We start from the raw sequence: 22,526 nt of genomic DNA, 5'->3' as shown, positions 1-22,526 counted from the left end.
TTGTGGGCTCTCCCAAACTGGAGACATTCAAAGATGCATCTGGACAACCATCTGTCAGGGATGCTTTAGGGTGGATTCCCGCATTGAGCAGGGGGGTTGGACTCGATGGCCTTATAGGCACCTTCCAACTCTACTATTCTGTGATTCTATGAAAAGATGCCTTTGTCACTGTGCAGTAGGGGGGAAAGTCTTCTCTCAGACCAGCTGCTGACTTGAAGAGAAGGGCTTCCCCCTCCCCTGCGGGGAAGGGGCCTAGGAAGGAAGCTGCTGAGTGAGTACATTTGAGTAAACATGGAGAAGTTGTCCCGCTTACCTGTGAGTAGACAAGCTGCTCAGACATACTTCTGAGTAGATATGCACAGGCTTGATACTTAGGAAGGTATCTGAAAGTGCTGTTGAGTGATTTAGCCCTGCCTACTTATGAGTAGAAATGCAAAAGCCTGCTTACCTAGGAGAAGGCTTAACATTGCTAATAATAAGCTTTTGGCTCTGCCCACTCTGCCGTTTACCACATCCACTTTGCCACTCACAAATAGAACACATACATCCCTTCTCCTTCTTAGATTGGAATTTGACTGTGGGAATGAAAAAGCCCCACCCCCTAAATTAGAGACTAGATCGGATCTATCTTAAATCACTTCTTCAACCTATGTGGCTTACAGAACAGAGGCAAACAACCTCATAGTGAGGAAACATGCCAGCACAAGTCATGCCTAAACATTTGAAATTAATTTTATGCCAGGGAAAACTTATAAATCCAGTCTTTAACAAGAGCTGAAGCAGTCTTCCAGAAGTTGTAAAAGCTGGCACCATACAACTAGTAGAACCATAACTATATGTTTGATAATCCATGCAACCTTTCCCTTGTAGATATTCCAGAAAATTTCATGTTGGGAGGTGCCATTCAACTGTCCAATAAAATGGTTCTAGAATTGTTCCCTTTAATTATTACATTAGCACTATGGGATAAACCCACAGTTTTTATTTTATTTATTTATTTATTTATTACATTTCTATATTGCCCAATAGCCGAAGCTCTCTGGGCAGTTCACAGTGATGAGATTAACATTTAAAGGAGTAGTACTGAGAATAGTTGCAATATTATCTGTCTGGAATCCTCTCCGATGAGACAGTGGCTTTATGAAAAAGCCACTGGTCATACTACTGAACATAAAGCTGATCATTTAAAACCTTATGAAATGCCATTTTATCATTTGGTAGAGTATGAAACCACATGGCGATTATTCCAGTTTTAATTAATCCAGAGTAAAAACAAAACAACAGCATATAGGTTGTAATCCTATGCACACTTACTTGGGAATAAGCCCCACTGAAGCTTACTTCTATGTAAGCATTCATAAGAATAGGCTAGAAGAGATGTCACGAGCAATGCATTATATGCTTATGCTATTTCACACCTAGTGGTCCTAGTGCTGCCCAACAGAATAAACCAAGCTAATCTGTCATAGCATTCCATGACTAAGAAATAAGTCAGGTTTACAAGTCTGAAATAGTCATCTCCTTAAACACAATCAGTAGAAATAATCCACAGAAAAATGCTGAAGATAAGAAAAGAAAGGAGGTGATAGATAAGAGAAGTCACCCAGGCCTCCACAGAGTATGGATTTGAAGCATCCTGCCTATCAGAAGATATAGGAATGGAAGTAACTTCCTGCCTGGACATAAGGAAACCCTTTGTAAATCAAAAATAGTTTCCACACACACCTGATAATGGAGGGGGGGATGTCCTGAACTGACTGGGAGACAATGAAATGATTAGTAAAGTAAGTGTGTGTGTGTGTGTGTGTGTGAGAGAGAGAGAGAGAGAGAGAGAGAGAGAGAGAGATTCAGTTGATTGCAATATCTTAACACTAGTAAGCTTATTGTCAATGATCATGTCCATCTACATTAATAGTCATGCTTTTTCCAAATGTTCCAAACCTCAAACACATCATTCATGCTGACATAAGCCCAGTGGAAATCAACTGAACTTCCACTGCAAAGCCATTTAATTACTGAAATATTTTCTTCTCCCCCATGCAAAATAAGGTGGGGGGAAGCATATTGTGAAGACAGGGTGGTAATCGTTGGTACTGTAACCATCTCTGAATATTAACACCACCATCTCATCTAGGATTCCAGTTTCAACAAGTTTGTAGCATTGAAAGGAATTTCAGTTTGATTAAAACGGAAGAAACTATTGTACATTGGTGCTGTTCTCTTAGCTATTACGGATGATGATACCTGCTGCTGCTAAACTGAGAGATGAAATCTAGCTCTTAGCCACTGCAAAGATCTTCTAACATGACTCTTGGCTGGAACCTATGACAGCACAGAAACAGCCTTTTCGTGTGAAGAGTTTGGCATCTCACGAGGTACTTGGGTTCGTAGAACTGTAAACCGTAAAACCATCCATCTCCACATGGACAAATCCCTGGGCATAAAAAAATCCTCCTTATATTCTCAAAGCCATGAAAAATTGCAACCAAGAATCCAGTTTCATGTGGTTCTAATGAGTCCTGTCAATACAACACAGAAACACTGTTAAAAGGGGGCAGAAAACATGATATGCCTAGAAAGCGCAAGACTCAAAATAAACTTGATAATAAACTCTCCAAAATCCTTTGCAATAGATGACCTAGTCAGAACAGTATTTGAAAATCCTTCAAAAATCATTCTTTCCATAGATGCTTAACTTCCTGTGAAAGTGTTGGGTTTGTAATGCCTTCCATATTTGGAAAAGCTATCTCACACCATCATCCCAGCATGTTTCACAATCCATTTTCATTGGTGCCTGCCCAGAATGAAAGCCACAATTTGATATCACTGTTATCCCAATATCTGCTACTATTTCAGACTGCAGAAGCACCGACCAATTTTCTCTCAAGTTTTTCAGGACAAGTATAGCAACAAGTGGAGCAAGTCAAGATCAGATTTCAAGGGTAACACATTCAGGATCTGTTCCATTCCTTCAATCATATTTCTCTATTCCATCTTTTACAACTGTATTCAATTCAATTTGAAAATATGTGCTTGTATAAATTGCTCTGCATGATTTACAGAAACTAGTAAAAGCTCAAATCAAAAACACCACACAACAGCTCTTACATATCATGAGTTGGGCAAGCTCACCTATCTTGACTATGAAGTGCCAACAGGAGAAACCCCCTGCCAAGTAATAAACTAACACACAATTAAGCCAATCTACATCAAAGTATGTTCGGTCTCAAACAAGTTATTGCATTCCTTGCCATTTGCCTGACCAAAGGGGCGGTGGGGGAGGGGGGAGAGAGAGTAACTGCGTTAAAGCAAATAATGCTAACCAGTTCAATGAAATTACATTTCTGCATATGAGTACAAGTGAAAAAACATTCATGAAAATATTCCAAGCATCTCCCCCTCCCCCCCACACACACACCCAAAAGACCACTAACATTTGTTCTTTCAGTTAGGAGTTTATTATCACCGTGGACAGATCTACACCAAGCAGGTTATGGCACTTTGAAAATGGTTTGAAAATTGTATATGGAGTTTGTCCTGCACCCCAACAGTTGTCACTACTGTTATGAACAGTTTTAAAACAGTAGTGTAGATCCTGCCTGTAACTCAATGAGGCATCTCTAAGAACCCTGTTTGAAAACCAAGACCAGCCTTCCCATCCTTGGTGTTCTCCAGACGTTTTAGACTACAACTCCAGTATTCCTGACCAGTGGCCACGTTGACTGGGATTCATGGGAGTTGAAATCTAAAACCTGGAGGGCACCAAGTTGGGAAGGCTGATGTAGTGAGATAGATGGACCAATGATTCAAAGCGTCCTATATGCCTTTATACCAAGTATAAAGTATATCATTCCTAATATAAGACTAGGCTAGAAAGAGAGAAAATCACAACTTGGTCAAAGCCAAGTGGTTTGAAAGCTTTCTGGTCCAGGTCTAACACTCCAGCTGCACTACCACATTGGCTTTTGCCTTGATAGGTATGTTTCTGCATTCTATAAAGCCACCCCTTTGAGAGAGGGAGAATGAGAAAATGTGCATTTGACTTAGATTGGAAGATCTTCCTACATATTCTCCCCACCTCCGAAAATGTTTCTTCTTTCTTGTTCTTTAGATAATCACACTGTGCAACATCTTTTAAGCTCTGAACAGTTTTACAGCTGTTGAGTTGCTAATGGGAACTTCATGTGTGTGTACCCAGCAGAAGTGCTGTCAGGAAGAAACCAAATGTCAACCTGAGGTATGCAGCAGTAGCCATAAATATTCCTTTGAACATTTACCATCTGGAACAGTAGATTGTGGCTCAACAAAAAAGAGCTGGTCCAACTTAAGGGTATTGTCTTCTTCTTTTTCCTTTCCTTTTTTTTTTTTAAACAGTCTCATCAAACCAACTGATGCAAGAAAAATGTGATTTCATATCGTTGCTCCATTTTCCCATCCCCGTCTTGTCATACAGGAACATGGTCACCCAGGTTTAGCTTGAACTTTCAAGAATATTGAAATTACGAAGGGCACAATCCTATATAGAAAAAAAGCCCTACAAGTCCCAGCATTCCCCAGCCAGGCATGTCTAAACATGCACAGGAATTGCAATCCTATGCACACTTATCCCAGATAAATCCCATCAAACTCAGTGTGACCTACTTCTGGAGTAAACTTGCAAAGGATCAGGTAGTAGATCAGTTTTCTGAAATACAGCTAGACAGCAGGAAGCAGCCCGATAATTATACTTGCAGCCTAGCATTATCCTGTGGCAAGCACACACTGTTTGCATGTTGACATTCTTGACACTGCTGCACCTTGTCTTTATTAGAAGGTTGCCAAAGCCTACATCCTCATGGAGACAATCTGGCTGAGAGAACCTTGCCACATTTCTGTATTATATATCTTTCCCCATAGATATGTACATTGATGGTGCTATATAAATAAATAATAATAATAATAATACATAGGAAGGCACTGATTCTCTGAGCCCTTGTCACATTTACCCCTATTTGCAAGTGGTCTTTTTTTTTCAGATGGCAGAATATCTGGGAAAGTTTCCACATCTCCCTAGGAGCTTTGAGTGGAGTGGAAAATCAAAATACTTCAATTTAGTCATTTAACTCCCAGACTAATTAACAGCTCACTAATACTCTTATTTGATACTGCCAGAGGGGTTATTTATAAGGATGCTTTCTTGCAGAGGTGCACAGGGGTGAGAATCAAAGCAGATGATAATCCGTAAAGCAGGCGAACAAACTGTTGGTGGCAGGGTGGGTGGGAGAAAAGGAGAATACTAAAATGTGTACATTCAACTCAAAACATTTTTTTTCCTGTGTACTGAGCTTTGACATAGTCAAGTGCTGGAATCTCAGGACAATCATCAGAAAGCCCTACCTGCTCAGATCTTATTTCAGAAAGTATTGTGCTCAGTGCATCTTTTATAGAATCTCCCACCTGCAAAAGCTGAGAGCAGTGCTAAACTTTAGAGCCAAGACATCCTTACTGAAGTGACAGATTAACACACATTCAATGCACACACTCTGCCAGCCTGCCCCCAATCTGGCGCCCCTCCCTGATGTGTTTGGACTAGAATTCCCTTCATCCCACAGCCAGCTGGCTGCGGGTGATGGGGGTTGTAGTCCAAACACATCTGGGGCCCCCACTAGATTGGGGGAAGCTGCACTATGCCTTCAATACATATCAGTCTTGGTTCTAATACTCCTCATCAGCAAACTCAGCATTCTACTTAACTTGAAGACTCACTCTCTCCATTGTTCGTAGGAGTCCGGACCCAGAGCAATTCAGCATAAATATGCCAAAAAACAAAACAAAACCCCACGCATGTTTATGCAGAGTTAAATCTGGCTGAGCTCTGCAGGGCTTCTTTACGACCCTGAAGTGCTTTAAATCTGGCAATGAAGGCTACAATCTTTAGAACACTTTCTAAGCAGCCACCACCATCATGGGGCTGGCATGAGAGAAACGAGCCTAGGATTGGCACAGTGGAGTTAGAAGCAAATGATGCAGTTTTAAATCTCTGCTTCTTTTGCCTTCCCCGTCTATTAAACAAAACAAAAACAAAGAAAAATTCAAATTTAATTAACACTTCAGATAGCCTGTTTAGAATCTATAAATAGAGGGAGACTTTAATGATCCGTTATGGTGATGCTACTTAGTTTTCAGCGACTCGTAAAACTTTCACAAACAGACCTGCAAATGAATTACATCCATCTGCTCCGCCTCAGCTGTGAGGGCAGCTTCTCCACATTGGTGAGGCTGTGGTTTTCTTCTGCCTCTCTCTCTCTCTCTCTCTCTCTCTCTCTCTCTCTCTCTCTCCCTCCCTCCCTGGAAAATCCATGCGGAAGGTTTGTCAAGTCATCGACATCTCCCGGGGTACAGCCCTGTTTTTTCTTTCTTTCCCGGAAAGGAGTCCTCTCCCAGAAACGGTAGGGTCCTCTCCCAAAAGAACCTGGCAGCGCGTCCTTTTCAGGAGAAGGCAAACAGAACACACAATCTGACCGATGGGCATTTCAACAGCTCATTCTCCCAATGTGAGGTAGTGATGGAGTTCCTCCCAAAACTTTTCTTTTGTGGGTGGGTGAGGAGGGCATTAAAAGAAAAAATATGTACACAAACGTATAAGAGCTCCTCTGGAGGCATCTAAGAGTACATGTCATCGCCCTGTCATGTAATGATGAAGGCAACTTATTACCAGAAACATTCAGAGAGGGAGAGAGAGAAGTAGGATATTTCAGGTACAATCCTCTGCATGTGCAAGAGACATTTATGGTTCAATTCTGTGCATGTTCAGGGCACAATCCTATGCACGTGCAAGAGACATTTAGGGCGCAATCCTATGCATGTTTAGACATACAAAAAGCCCTACAACTCCCAGCCTTATTCAATGATAAAACTACCGTTTAGGGCGCAATCCTATGCATATTTTAGACGGGGAAAAAGTCCCACAACTCCCAGCACACCCCGGGAATGCTGGGAGTTGTAGGGCTTGCATAGGATTGCGCTTTCCCACATCCCCGTCCCGTCCCCGTCCCCCGCGCCCCATATTTCCGACTCGACACCTTCCAAAGCGTGACCTCAAAGTGCATTGAAGAGGCTCTTGGGTCGGACGGACGAGCAGGCAGGCATCAAATCTGCCCACTGTTATCTGTCAGCTATACAATAGCAGCATTGATAAGGCAGCAGCAACTGGCTTTGACAAGTGGGCTCTGCTAGCATTCCATTGGAGACCAGGATAGGAGAGAGAGAGAGAGAGAGAAGGTGGGGGGGGGGGGTTGGAAAGAATCCTTCGATGGCTCGTCCCTTTTTTACCTGAAAAATCTCCTGCTTTCTACTGGGGAGGGGAGGGGGAAGCGTCCACTGCCGCCCTCCTGCCCCACACCGCCCTCCACGCCCGGCTAAAGAGGGAGAAAATAATGGGGGGGGGGGAATCGAGGCACCTTTTCTGCTTAACTTGGGCAGAGGAGACCACACAGCTCCGGCTCCGCAGCTCTCGGCTGTCCTAATCCCCACTCGAACGCGATGACACACACTAACCCCAACCATCTGTTGAGACACGTCCTCCGCCTCCTCCTGCTGCTGCTGCCGCTGCCGCCGCTCCTGCAGCAGCCCCTCTCGGCGAGATGCGGGTGTCAGACGGCGCTCCGCTGCCCAATCCGAGCGCCCGGCGCGGGGTGGCTCCGGCGGCGAGGAGGGAGAAACAAAAACCAGGCTCGGGGACGGAGCGCGCACTTCGCCAAGTAACCTGAGAGTTGCCGAAAGAAAGGGCGGCTATTAAAAAAGAGGGGGGCGGGGCTCGCGGGGAGGGGAGGGGAGTCGTCGTCGTCTTCTTCTTTTGCACGAGAGGGGGGTGGGCGGGGAGGCGGTCGGCCGCGTGTTTATTGCGCCTCCCAAATCCTTGCATACCCAAAGGACCCGCAGTGTGAGATGCACGAGAGAGAGAGAGAGAGAGAGAGAGAGAGAGAGAGAGAGAGATCTCATTGACCGCTTAAAATAAAAAAAATGGGACGTCCAGGGGGGGAAAGTGGGAACCTCCAGAAAGGCGCTCCTCAACCAGAGAAGGGGAGTAAAAGTTCCCTCTTAAGAACCTGACCAAAGTGTTAATGTGCGGCTCGTTTGCGCTGAAATGGGCCACTGGCATCTTGAAATGCGATCACCCACCTTCCCAGGAAGACGACGGGGCTTCTTCTAGCACTCCTAAGAGAGAAAATGGGAGGAGGGGAGAAGAGGACGCGAGAAGCACCAAATGCTTAGGTCATTTGCTGCTCGCCTTTTACACCGGTGTTGATGGATCCCCGGACACTCGAATCAGTCTCGGGCTGCAATCCTGTGCCCGTTTTCCTGGGAGTAAGCCCTCTTGAACTTAACAGGACTTGCTTTTGAGTAGACATCTACAGGGTGGCGCTGTCAGCTCGCGCTGCGAAGGAATGGAGTTGTCAATCATGCCGAGAACGACCGAATCGAGGGTCAAAACTGAATACCAGCTGAACATTTCCTAACCAATCAACTCAGTGCATGAATTGATGTAGATGCCCAATTCACTTGTGCCTCTTTTGTCTACTTGGGGCTTAAGCCCATTGAACTCAGTGGGGTTGGCTTACAAGTAAACAAGCGTAGGATCAGGCTTTGTTTCCACAAGTTATCCCTTTAAAAAACACACCACATAATTACCCAAATAAAATTTTAGTCCCTTGGATAGCTCCATTAGAAAGCTGCAGCGGATTCACCATCCCACTGACATCGGAGCCACCAGCCTCCGCTATATATGCATGCATGCTACAATTCAAATAAATGTAAATCCATAGATGCTGGATGACAATGCCAAATATCTGAGTTTTCCTATCTTGCTCTACTAGTGTGTCTTCTAGACCCAGCAGAGCAATCTCATACATAAGTTCTATCAAGTTCAATGGGACTGATTTCTGTGTAAGTGTGTATAGGATTGCAGCTGTAATGTCCTGTTCGTAAAGTATACCTAATCAGCGTGAGAATGATACTGAGATAAAAGAGGTACATTCTAAAACCAGTAAAAATTAATAAATATAATCCTCTTCACACGTTCTTTCAAATAGGCAAGGGTGGAAAAAAGATTTTTTTAAAAGCTGTGATTTATTTATTTATTTTAATTGCATTCTAAATTGTCTGACTTGACACTTGTGTTAAATCTGCATTTCACATGATGACAGATGTTGAATTTCTTTGAACTGGAAAAGAAAATTCTAAAAAGAGAACTGTTGTTAAAAGTGCAAAGATCTAAAGTTTACATTCTAAACTGTAGAAAGGCTTGTAAATGTGGTCTGTTTTAAGTGTTATGTGCACATTTACTTAAAATGAAATTATCTTGAAGCCTAGCAATAGTGATTTGGTTCACAAAATCAATACATGCTAATGGAAGGTACTTTCGACTCATCAATGCCATTTCATACAACATTAATTAAGGTAGGTATATTTTTGTGCCCAGTTAATATATGACCTGTAAATGGGGAAAATGAATATTTCCTGATTTCATTTGCTTTAAGTTCTTCCCAGAAGTGATTATATGGTGTCTGTTTCAGCCTATTAAACTGCAACTGCTTTCACAGATGCTGGGTAGAGTTTAGACTAAAACGCAATTCCCTAATCTTCTAAATCCAAATAAACAAACAACAGGACAATATTTCCAATAATGGTAAGTGGCAAGGTCATGATGAAACTATTATCCCTTGGGTATCATAAGATTTTAAACAGTGCCAATTAATGTTACAGGGCAAGCTTTGTTTTTCTTTATTTCTTTTCCTACCAGACTGTGGTCTGGAAAGACTCTGGATAACCCTGCCGATTTGAAAAACCCTGGAGGCATTCTTAAAACTAGTTTGTTTTACATTCTCTTTAACTATATTCAGAGTACCAAAGTAAAACCCAAGAAGCTGTGAAAGTGTAGACTTAACAGTTTCACCCCTATCGTGTCAGTAACACCACATCAGAAGTGCATACTACTCAGAGACACAGGAAATCCAAAATATTACAAACAGCTGTTAGAACAGATACCCAGTCCTGAACTAAAGCTACAGAGGCAGAACAGGGGGCGGGGGGGGGGGGCAGAGGGAGAGGTTGCTGTTATTTGCATAGTAAAATAATTAAAATAAGTTGTTAAGTTGTCCCTGAATAATAATTATCAGATTGTGAGCCATTTGAGGATAGATAACGAAATTGCTGCATGTTGCCCTCAGACCATGAGATAAGGTGGGATTTAAGCAATGGCCTGGCTCGCACATAATGACGACCCAGAGTATAGGTTGTAATTGAATCCTGGGTTGTTGTCAAATTATGGTTTGTCATTACTTGCGAACCCTGCACTATGGTTTAACTATGGCTTGTTATCCACAAATAACCCAGAGTTCACAGACCAACAATAAATCATGGGTTCTCTTCGTGTGTTGTTGCTGGTTAGCAGCCCATACTGAAACCATAGTGCAGGGTTCACATATCATAACTCACAATTCAACAACAAACCATACGCAGCCAGTATTCTGGGTTGTCAATGGCAATATAAAGTCAAGCATGCCTCTGCAAGCATGAATGAAATACTAACAAGCTGACCATCAAGCAGAAGGTATGGGTATAAGGTTTAGGAATGATAAAGCCCTAGCATAATGAGTAGTGTTATTCTCTACTATCTCTTTTACTATTTTGGCCAAGATGATTTGCCTCTCACTCTATTGGCTATAGCCTTTCCTTCCTCTTCATCCACTACCCTTTTCTTCTATTTATTCAGATTTAGACAGAAGATGGGCCTGTGATGACTTCCCAAATTTGTTCCAAGTGCTACAACTTTAACCTGCAACACAGCCAATTCCCTAACCCACTCACTCTCTCAACTTTGTGATGTTCCCTTTTTTGCCTACATTGGCTCAGAGATTCAGGGGCAGGAGATGGGATGTATAGACAAAGGTGTACAAACATGGAGCATGATGTTATATTAAAATGTCAGTAAGAGAATTCAAAGATCCATTTCAGTTATATAAGAATCAGAGAATGAGGGAGAGAGCATAGAGACAGATATCACTAAAGAGATAAGCAATAAAGAATGATTAAGCAATGGCCTTAAAATATGGGACCTTAATCCCCATGTAAGAAAAGTGAGTTTGTGTGTGTGTGTCCATCCCAATAATGGCAAAAGAGCTGCACAAGTACACCAGTCTCCTGTACACATGTTGGTTTATAGGCAGGGCAGCACATAGGTAATGGATGTATGTCCTTGTGGATATGTCTACATAATCTGTTCTACATCCAGAATTTTATGTATAGAGATTTATTATTATTTACAATATTTATATACCGCTCCCCATTTAAAATTTTGGAGCAGTGTACAAGATAAAATAAAATCAGAATAAAACACTTTAAAATAGATTTAAAAGAACCAAAATGTACAGTGAACTGTAGCTGGTCATTAAGGAAAGGCTTCCTAGAATAACTTTTTCAGGAGGCGCCAAAAGGAATACAAAGTTAGTGCCTGCCTGACCTCCAGAAGCAGGTAATTCCATAGGAATTCCATAGATTAGTCTTCCCCAAACTGATGCCCTTCAAATGTGTTGAACTGTAACTCCCATAATTCCCAGACAACATAGCCACTGGCCATGCTGTCTGAGAATTATGGGAGTTGTGGTCCAATACATATAGTGGATACTAGGCTGGGGAAGGCTGGATTAAAGTAACAGAATACAAAACTAGGATAAAATATGCATGTTTCCCCCCCCCCCACACACACACACTCTCATGTCACACCACACTATACAAATTAGGAGGGAGCATTTACCTTCAGCAGTAAAGGCAGAGTGTGGAGTGATAATACTGTGAGCAGGTGGTGATACAAGAGGCGAAAAGTATATAAAGAGTTGATGGTATGGAGAAACTAAGAATCATGGGAATCATTGGCTTGCTTAAGAATCATGGGAAGTATTTAATGCTACTACTGGTTAGAGGAGGGGCCAAAAGTAGCAGAACTTGCAGTTGTGTGATGTAATTTGGGATGTCAGAAAAATCTGCAATGGCTTCAAATGTATTTGGATTTCTATGAAGCAGACCTGCAGATTCCACAGTAAACCAGCTTTTTCCAAGTTGCACAGAGTCCAAGGACTTTCAGAAGACTTTTTTTTTTACTTGGGGGGGGGGTTTGCATAAATTTGCAGTTGCACTAGTGCGCAAATGAAACAAAATTCTCATACATCTTTAAAAAAAAAGTAAACACCAACAAAACGGATGCAGTCAATGAGCAAACAATGGAACGAAAGACACCTGACAATCTGTGAAACAAAATCCATGCATCCCTAAATGTAATCCTAATCTTTGTAAACAACCAGTGCAGTGGCAATGCCTATTCTAGTCACTCTTCCTCTTGCCAGAAATACCCACACTTGCTTACTGATTAGAATAGGGTGAACATAATAAAAGGAGGACAGGGCTCCTGTATCTTTAACAGTTGCATAGAAAAGGGAATTTCAGCAGGTGTCATTTGTATATATGGAGAACCTGGTGAAATTCCCTCTTCATCCCAACAGTTAAAGAGCAGGAGCTATACTAGAGTGACCAGATTTAAAAGAGGCCAGGGCACCTGCCGCTTTAACTGTTGTGATGAAGAGGGTATTTTCCCAGGTTCCCCATATATATAAATGGCACCTGCTGAAATTTCCTTTTCAATCAACTGTTAAAGATACAGGAGCCCTGTTCTCCTTTTCATATGGTCACCCTAGATTAGAAGGAAGGAAAGGTGTGCCAAGATGATCTATGCCCCCAAATTTGTATTAAATCTACAGGAAATGAGTCAGAGACTGGAGTAGCTATTTCCTTGTTTCCAAATAAGTGGCCCTGGACTGAAGAAACATGTCACCTAGGGCATGTCTATGTTTCCCAGAACTGGCTCCCATATCCAGGTTCTTTACTTGAAGACTACAACATCAAGCAATGTAAAGTAAAGCCATTGCATATAAATCGCTCATATCACCATCACATATAACATTTGTGCCAGGGGCAAAATACATTTGCATAGTGTTTCCTTTATAGCTTAAAAGAAGGATTGTTTTAGCAGTCTGTTACACTCAAACTACCCACCATAAATTTTGAATGGGAAATAGAAATCCTGGCTGGGTCAGAATGACCTTGTTCAGATAAGATTTAGAACAATAAATAAAAAAATACTGAAAAGTAAGTCAAGCCAATCCTAACATGCAGGATTCATTGTTGGTAAATTCAACTTTGAAAAATACTTACAGTTAACATGCTAAGTTAATAAGTTAACTTATTATTCCATCTATTTCTGCTGTTCACGCTGTGAGTGCTGTTTCATGTACAGTCAAAATGTAGGGTGACCATATGAAAAGGAGGACAGGGCTCCTGTATTTTTAACAGTTGTATTGAAAAGGGAATTTCAGCAGGTGTCATTTGTATATATGGAGAACCTGGTGAAATTCCCTCTTCATCCCAACAGTTAAAGTTGCAGAGCCCTGCCCTCTTTTAAATCTGGTCACTCTAGTATAGCTCCTGCTCTTTAACTGTTGGGATGAAGAGGGAATTTCACCAGGTTCTCCATATATACAAATGACACCTGCTGAAATTCCCTTTTCTATGCAACTGTTAAAGATACAGGAGCCCTGTCCTCCTTTTCATATGGTCACCCTACAAAATGCCACCATCCATGCACAAGATGGAGGCATCAGCAGGCTTGGGGGAACCTCCAAAACATATGAAGGGCACTAAATTGGGAAAGGTGGATCTATGGGAACCCACAAGTATGTAAGTGAGTGGGTTTAGCACTTTTCATCTTGGTCTATATGAGAGCTGCTAAACTTTCCTTCCTCTTCCTTGCAGGGGGTGGGGAGAGGGAGAAGAAGATTTACCAGGTGCTCTGTAGACAAAGCTTTAATCTATTTATCCATTACTCGCTTACCTGGGAGTAAGTACCATTAAACTCAATGGGAGTTACTTCTGAGTAGCCATATATAGGTTTTGGCTGCACCCATATCTAGCACTTAGATCCTATGCATATTTAGTAGGGTGACCATAGGGAAAGGAGGATAGGGCTCCTGTATCTTTAATGGTTGCATAGAAAAAGGAATTTCAGCAGGTGTTGTTTGTATGCATGCAGCACCTGGTGAAATTCCCTCTTCATCACGACAAAGCTGCAGGAGTCCTGACCTCTTTTGTATCTGGTCATGCTAGGCAGGGTTCCTGCAACTTTAACTGTTGTGATGAAGAGGGAATTTCACCAGGTGTTACATGCATACAAATGATACTTGCTGAAATTCCCTTTTCTAAACAACTGTCAAAGATACAGGAGCCCTGTCCTCCTTTCCATATGGTCACCCTATATTTATTCATTCATTCATTGTTATTTATTACGGTCACAGACCAGCAAAATCAACACCAAAACATACAAAAGATAGATAAAAAGTGACATAAAAACAAAATACAATATATTTAGTTAACTCAGAAGTATTCCATTCCATTGCGCTCAGTGGGGTTACTCCCAAGTCAGTATGCATGGCATTGTAAGCTTGCCACATAGCCCTGCAAGCCGCACAGAACCCACAATCAGCATGGCCTGACAGTCTTACATGCTATATAACCAGCATGTAGATTGGACTTGGAACATATGCATGCAGACAAGCTTTACAAACCATCCACATACTGTCGTGTTAGTTATTTCTAAAACAGGCTTTCAGTTGAATATATCATACTTATATCAAGGTAAAACCATAGGGTTGTTGGCAGCATACCTGGTTATCATTCCTTTGGCTTTCCTTCTGATTCACAAACACATTCTATGTCACACAGCTGCAAATCATTCAAAGGACTACAATATTGAACTGAGTCTCAGAATGAAAGCAAGTGAGGAGGTCATAAGTGGCATTGATCACAAGTCATCAGATATCACCATTCTCATCTACATGCAAATGGAGGGGAGGGAAGCAGTGGGTGTCAATTCTATTTTTGTCTTGCTTCTTAAACATCATCTATCAACCTCACTTTTTTTTTAGTGGCTTCAGCTTTCTTCCTTTCCTAGGTAATTGCTTGTAATGGTTCAGTGCCCAGGGCAAGGTCTGAAGGCAAACATGATACAGCAGCCTTCCTGATAGTAAGCAGGTGTATGTCTGATCGCTGCCTGGATTGGACCATTTGGAAACTCTTTGTATAGTTCATTGTGGGTTAGGGAATGTGTGGCTTTCCAGATGCCACACATTCCATCATCCCTCACCATTGGCTATGCTGATGGAAGTTGTAGTACACTGACATCTGGAGGACCAGACGTTCCTCACCCTTGTCCTAAATTAAATATCAGACATAAATGTAATGAACAAATTTGTGTGCCAATGTAATCCAAAAGAAGCTGGAACATTTCTCCCCAAAAGCAGTAAGGTAGTCAAGTTTGCTGATGACACCAAATTATCTAGGGTGGTTAAAACAAAAAAGATTGCAAAGAGCTCCAAAAGGGTCTCTCTAAATTGGAAGAATGAGCATTAAAATGGCAAATGCAGTTCAATGTAAACGAGTGTACAGTTATGCACTTGGAGCAAAAATTCCCATCTTTACATATATGTGAAACTGATTGGATCTGAATTAGTGGTGACTGTCCAAGAAAGAAATGTTGGGGTTGTGCTGGACAGCTCGATGAAAATGTCAACCCAGTTTGAAAAAGGCAAATTACATGTTATGCATACTTAGAAAAAGAACTGAAAATAAAGCTACCATTTTCATACTGCTGTTATACAAATCTAGGGTGCAAGCACCCTTGAAATACTCCGTACAGTTCTGATCACTGCACCTAAAAAAGGATATTGTTGAGTAGGAAAAGGTACAGAAAGGGGCAACCAAAAATGATCAAGGGGCTGGAACAATACCCTTATGAGGAAAGGTTAACAATGTCTGGGACTGTTTAGTGTAGAAAAGAGGCAAGTAATGTCTGCACAGAAGTAAGCACCACTACATTCAATGGGGCTTACTCCTAGATAAGGGTGTATAGGACTACAGCCTTACAGTGCAATCCTACAATATTTACTCAGAAGTAAGTTCCTGTGTTCTCTCGGACTTACTTCCTATCAACTGTGTTTAGGATTGTGGCCTTAAACTGTCAGAATGCCATAAAGTCCTTAGGAAAGCAAGCATGCATGCATGCATGCATTTATAAATCAAAACCAAATAGCCTGTTAATTTTATTGAATGCACTGTGTTTGTAGGGGAAAACACAAGGAAGTCACATTTGGTTTTTATAAAACAACTCTTTAAACTGATTGAAAACTTTCAAACAAAGTGCTTAAGGGAGTATTATACAGTTGTGGGAGGGAGAAAGGAAAAACCCACCCTTTTCTTTTTCTGTTAGATTTTCCATATCCAATACAAGACTCAAGCACTTTAACTTTTAATATCTTCATAGAAGGGGAACTTCTGACAGATGCAGGTTCTCTTGTCATAGTATTGCAGTGGTGGGAGAAAGAGCACTTGCTGAAGTCATTCCTTGCATACATCTGTCAAAGGCACAGAAACTCTGCTCTACATTGAACGTAGCAATCGTTAAATCAGATTACAGGTAACTCCCCATTGCTCTGGGGGCATTCTTGTCTATTTGGCCCAGGTCTGGGAGAGCTAGTTCTTGAAAGATGTGTATTTAAAATATTTTTTTAGCGTTCACACTGGCTGCTTTCAGGCAGAGGGCTCCTAATGCTCCCAATCAGTCTGTCTTTGAAAATTCCCCTGGCCATTCTTCAACAAAGGAATTTCAAGGATGGATATCCATGCAAAATTCCTGTAGTATAATTAATCAACGTTATTTCTTGTGGTTCACAGTGCATATGTTCATCAGCTCACCATTGCAATGATGTCTCTGTTATCACTCAACTGGCAACCATAAAGGTAATAATCATTGTTAGTACTTTTTGTATTTCAATTCCACTTGAATATTCCATTTCTGCCCCAGCATCAAGTGTATATAAAGCTGCCAATGCGAAGTTAACACTTCATGCATCTAATGAAGTGGGCAGTGACTGTGAAAGCTTATGCCAAAATAAATTGGTTAATCTTTAAGGTGCCACAAACCTCTTCGTTATTCCTTAACTGAGGAACCTCAAAGACAAATTCCAGTGTGAAATAGCTGAAGCATAATTAATCAACTCTATCTCCTGTGGCTTGAATAGCGACAAAGGTGTGTGTTTGTTTTAAAATAATAATTAAATTACATGTATTAATCAGCTCACCAATGCAATGATATCTGTATTATCACCCAATTGTTTTGTGAATGGCCACTGTAGATAGTCTCCAGAGGAGGTTGTAGCAAAATCAACAAAGGGTCTTGTGACACCTTAAGACTAGCAAATTTATTCTGTCCTCTTCATCTTACATGAAATGTTAATCACAAATTAGCAGACCTATATACACGTGCTGTGTGTGTGTAAGTGTGTTAGGGTGACCTTATGAAAAGGAGGACAGGACTACTGTCCCTTTAACAGTTGAATAGAAAAGGTAATTTCAGCAGTTTTCATTTGTATGCATGCAGCACCTGGTGAAATTCCCTCTTCATCACAACAGTTAAAGCTGCAGGAGTCTTGCCCTCTTTTGTATATGGTCAAGAGGGTATGGCTCTTGCAGATTTAACTGTTGTGATGAAGAGGGAATTTCACCAAGTGCTGCATGCATATGAATGACACCTGCTGAAAATCCCTTTTCTATGCAACTGTTAAAGATACAGAAGCCCTGTTCTTCTTTCTGTATGGTCACCCTAAGTTGTTAGAATACACATTTCCCCTTAATGCACTGAGGGCACAATCCTATGTTGATAGTTGTCAGCTTCCGAAGTTGAAGGCTGCCACATATCCTAATGCAGGGTGGCTGTGTTCAGGCTGCCCTACAATTTTGCTAGATGGGTGATTTTGCCCATCTAGCCATGGCACTTTGGAGCAGGAGGGAAGGAGTCTGAGGCAAGCATAGAAAGGTGTGTAAGGCAGCTTCGCTAGTCTCCTTCCCTCCCCGCCCCAGGCCCACCCCTGTTCTTGATCTCTGTGCTCAAGTTTCTGAGCACGGAGAGGCAGCTGGCGTGGTTCTCTCTGCCGTGGCTATGAGGAAGAGGGGAAGGGGAACATGGTTTACTGGAGCCAGTAAACCAAACAATCCTATGGCTGCTCCCTAGCCGTAGGACAGCTCCCTGAGTTTCCGGTCATCAAGCATTCCCCCTCTCCCACACACACTTTCTTGTTTCTAAGTATGAACTTAACTTTGAGTTAAAAAAATCTGGGAGGGAGCCATACAAAACATAGCAAAACTTGCTCTATACAACAGTCAATTTGGGAACTAAAAAGGCTTATAAGAACTAAGCATTAAATGTGAACAAATTCCAAACAAATAATCAGAATTAAATCTTTCACTTCAGCCAGATCTCAGCATCTTTTCATTGCTTCCCAGCTCAGCCTGACACAAACCTGGCTCTAAAAAGTGATGGACCTGGAGAGATACGAGTAATCCACAAAGCTCTATATAAATTTTCCTTATCAACCTTCGACTTTAACATTTTCCCCTGAGCTCGCTTCTATTATTACACAGAACTGAGGTACCACTTTCCTAAGAAAACAGTGAGGAGGGCAACATTTTTCTGCACGGAGAGCGTGGGAATGCACACAGTTTAATGTACTGCTTCAAAAAAAATTCATAGCAGTTAAAGGAAATGAGCATTATTCATAGCGACAACTGATCACTTCAATCCCATAACACTTCAGAAAGGTAACGAAAGTAGCCTTTACAGTCCAATCTGATTTTTACTTCACATGGAAGTAAAATCCATTTTACTTCACATGGAAGTAAAATGCATTTAGTTCATTGGAGCTTACTCCCAAGTAAGTTTTCTTAGGGATGTAGTGATCTATGAGAAGCTACAGTAAGAGACATAGGAATACATGGAGTATTAGAAATCCATTCCCAGTATGAGTGCTTAACCCTTAGGGCAGGGATATCTGGATTCCGGGAATACCTGCACTGCTCACTCCCTTTGCCAGTATTGCTTAAGGCCAAACTAGATGTGATGCAGGATGAAATCTATGATTAGGATCAGTGCCGACTCCACGTTTTTAAGCGCCCTTGGGCAAGACACTCTCAACGGGTCACCTCCCTCAGTGAGCCTACGTTCTCATCGCCATTGTCACCGGTTGCAATTGCGCCTCAATCTCTCTCTCTCATCATTGTGATCACTGCAACAATAAAAAGCAAGAGAACAACCCCACATACAAGCAATAGATGCCATAATAAACATATACGTGATTGTCAGTGCAATTCTGTACTTGTGTTGTAAGGCCTACTATGTTCTGTGGAGCTTGATTCCAATGATTACATGTGGGTTTGTTCTTTTAATTTGCTTTGCACTTTTGTTCTTTTGCACAGCCATGGTGTTGGTGGACAATAAGGGAGGCAAGACAAGCAAGCCACCGCAAAGTCTATGCTTCGGAGTAAACCTGCATTGGAGTGTGCTGTTGGATACATTCCTGTATGCCAGCGGTAAAAAGCCAGATGTGATTGAACTCCCATCAGACCCCAGCCAGCATAACCAATGGTCAGGGATATTTATATATATATTTATTTATTTAAAATATTTATATCCCGCCCTATATCACTAAGATCTCAGGGCAGCGTACAGATAAAAACATACAGTATAAAACAATAAATATACACAGTTAAAATCAAATTAAACCATGATCCAAGTTAAAACAATATATAATTTAAAAGCAATAGATGCAGTTAATGGGAGTTGCAATCCAAAAGCTAAAGGACCATGGGTTTCGTGCTCGCAGTACATACGGTAAGTATGCAAGGGTGTGCCTGTTCCCTTTCACCAGCAAAACCAAATCTCTGTCTCCAGTATCCTAATAAAGCACTGAAATGAAATAATTTTTGTGTGAACTGCCTGGAAGGCTTTGGCTATTGGGCACTATAGAAATAAAGAAATGAATAGGCAAATTACATTAACTGACATATGCCTCAGATTATTTCTTCTATACCCACGACCAGGAGTTCAGTTTGGGGTAGCAGGGAAAATGGAAGGAGTGTCAGATTTGAGACAGAGAGGAATAATTGTAGTGCTCCAGATTGTTTTCGACTGTTCCTGTTCTAATGCTCTATTTTAAGCTGCCTTTTATTAACACGTGCAGTGCCCTAGTTTGTTTCAAATTGCTGCTGCGTCAATGTTTTAGTAGGGGCTGTGATTCATTTGTAATATTTTACGTTGTCATGTGAGGTGACCCACCTTGGGAGGTAGCATACAAATGCTGATTTAAATAAATATTAAATAGACTATTCCTCTGCAACACAGTGAACTCCAACAATGTTGATGTAAGGCAAGAGAACAGTAACAGGGCCTAAAAGGATGGGCATCAAACTTCACACAATTCTGACAGGCAATGAGATCTTGTAATCAGATGTTTCCAGTCCCACAGAAATGCATATTATACCTGCATTTCATACACATATTTGAACTAGACAATGCCTTCTCACATGATAGGACTACTTATCAAACTGTGAAACATGCAGTTGCATACACAACATTTCTATCACCACAAAGTTTATTCGTTTTTCTGAACCTGCTCCTAACTCTTTAAAGCATCCCAAGAGAGTAATGTAACTGATGAAGATTTTCAGCCACTGAATTTCGAAACAACAATCTAATGAAAATAAAGGCATTGAAGCAGACTTAGTTTTATTTGTTTTTAAAAGTTGGTAAATCTTTTTTTTTTTTTTTAGTCTCCACACAGTGAAATCTATAGGGTGGAGTTTTTGACATTATAGGATTTTAGGACTGATCAAAGTAGGAAAAACAAACTAGCACATGTGTGTGTGTGTGTGTGTGTGTGTGTGTGTGTACACACACACACACACACACACACACACACACACACACACACAGTTTTGCACTAGGCTAACCTCTGCCATGATTCAGTTAGCCTGAAAACAGAAAACACAGCAAACAGTTTCCCCAAAGCATTTTCTGAAACCTAAGGGCAAACTGTGCTAGAGATGACCCTTTGAACTGCCCTTTCTTTGTGGCCAAAAGTAGCACAATGCCACCACAACGCACAGCCCCCTTGCAATACATGTCCAAATGAAAGATCTGCAAGAAGCAGATGGGAAGCAGCTGCTTGAAAGCACTCACTGATCCAGTAACACTGTTAAACAAACTTAAATATGCTTTTTTAATATCGTGAAAAACATCTTCTAGATATACAGAAGACAAGACTTCTGATGACCACAGGGACTCCATATTCTGAAAGCCAAAATTTGTTGATTTTTAAACTACCTGCTGCAGTACTATTTATCCAGCAGCATTTGGGGATGCTGTGATATTTTCCAACTTAATCACAGACTCGTAAGAACCTAAGAAGAACTGTGCCGGATGAAACCAAAGGCCTTTCTAGTACAGCATTCTCTTCTTAGTGGCCAAGCTGATGCTCACGGTAAGCCCACAAGCAGGTTGTGAATACAACAGCACCCTTCCACTCATGATCTCCAGCAGCTGTGCTTCACAGCCACCATGATTAGTAGATATTGATATCCTTGTCCTCTGTGAATTTATCCAATCCCCTTTTAAAGCTGTCCATGTAGCCATTGCTACATGCTGTGGAAGCAAATTTTGTCATTTAACTACGTGCTGCCTGAAGAAGTTCTTTCTTCCGTCTCTGTTGAATCGCCCACCTTTCAGTTTCATTAGATGAACCTGGTTTCTAGTATTATGAGCAAGGGAGAACCTATCCACTTTCTTTATTCCTTCATTCCTCGTTGGTGGCTGCTCCAGTGCTCTGGTACTCTCTTCCCAGGGGAGCTAGACTGGCTCCCTCCTTGATGTACTTTTGGAGGCAGGCAAAACAATTCTTGTTCCGGCAGGCCTTTGGGGAATAATCTGGACCCCTGTCTATGCCTAGGACTTTTAAAATTGTCATGTATGTTAAATGTTTTTATGTGGGAACGTATTTAATATATTTTAGCTTTTGTATATTTCTATTTAAAGGTTTTAACTGTATATGTTTTAATTTTGTAAAGACACCTTGAGGCCCAGCATCGGGCAAAAGGCAGGATACAAATAAATATAATAACAACAACAATAATAATAAAACAATTTGAGGCAGCTTTGTCATGTCCCACATTTCTTGCTTCCCCCCCCTAAACTAAAAACCACGAAACACTGAAACCTTTCCTCATAAAGGAGTTGCTGGCCCTGTTCAGAAGACACCTTAAACCATGGCTTAACTATGGTGAATAGGCTTTAAGGTGTCTTCAAGCCCATGATATTTTTGGGCTTGAAGACACCTTTCCAACATCTTTTCCAGCAATGTGATATTCTTTTTGAGGTGCATTGGGCCAGAACTGTACTCAGTATTCCAAGTGGGGTCACACCATAGATTAAAATGAAGTCATTATGATATCAGCAGTTTTATTTTTGAATCCTTTCCTAATAATCCCCTCTATGGAATTCACTTTCCTCCCCACAACAGCTGCACCTGGTTGACTTTTTCATTGAGCCACACTCT

General features: G+C 41.4%; 1 protein-coding gene across 1 annotated transcript in view; it reads right to left on the bottom strand.

Annotated features, from left to right (window-relative positions):
* SULF1 (sulfatase 1) overlaps positions 1 to 7,358 on the bottom strand; it is a 125,183-nt gene extending 117,825 nt beyond the window's left edge. The window contains exon 1 of the mRNA XM_063130815.1: positions 7,312 to 7,358. The gene's annotated coding sequence lies outside the window, so the exon portion shown is untranslated. The remainder of the gene's footprint in view (positions 1 to 7,311) is intronic.
* Between the last annotated feature and the right edge of the window lie 15,168 nt (positions 7,359 to 22,526).

This window comes from Elgaria multicarinata, chromosome 7 (assembly GCF_023053635.1).
Source record: "Elgaria multicarinata webbii isolate HBS135686 ecotype San Diego chromosome 7, rElgMul1.1.pri, whole genome shotgun sequence".
Lineage (NCBI taxonomy): Eukaryota > Metazoa > Chordata > Lepidosauria > Squamata > Anguidae > Elgaria > Elgaria multicarinata.
Note: the sequence above shows the minus strand (reverse complement) of the source record. Positions and strands in the feature narration are given on the sequence as shown.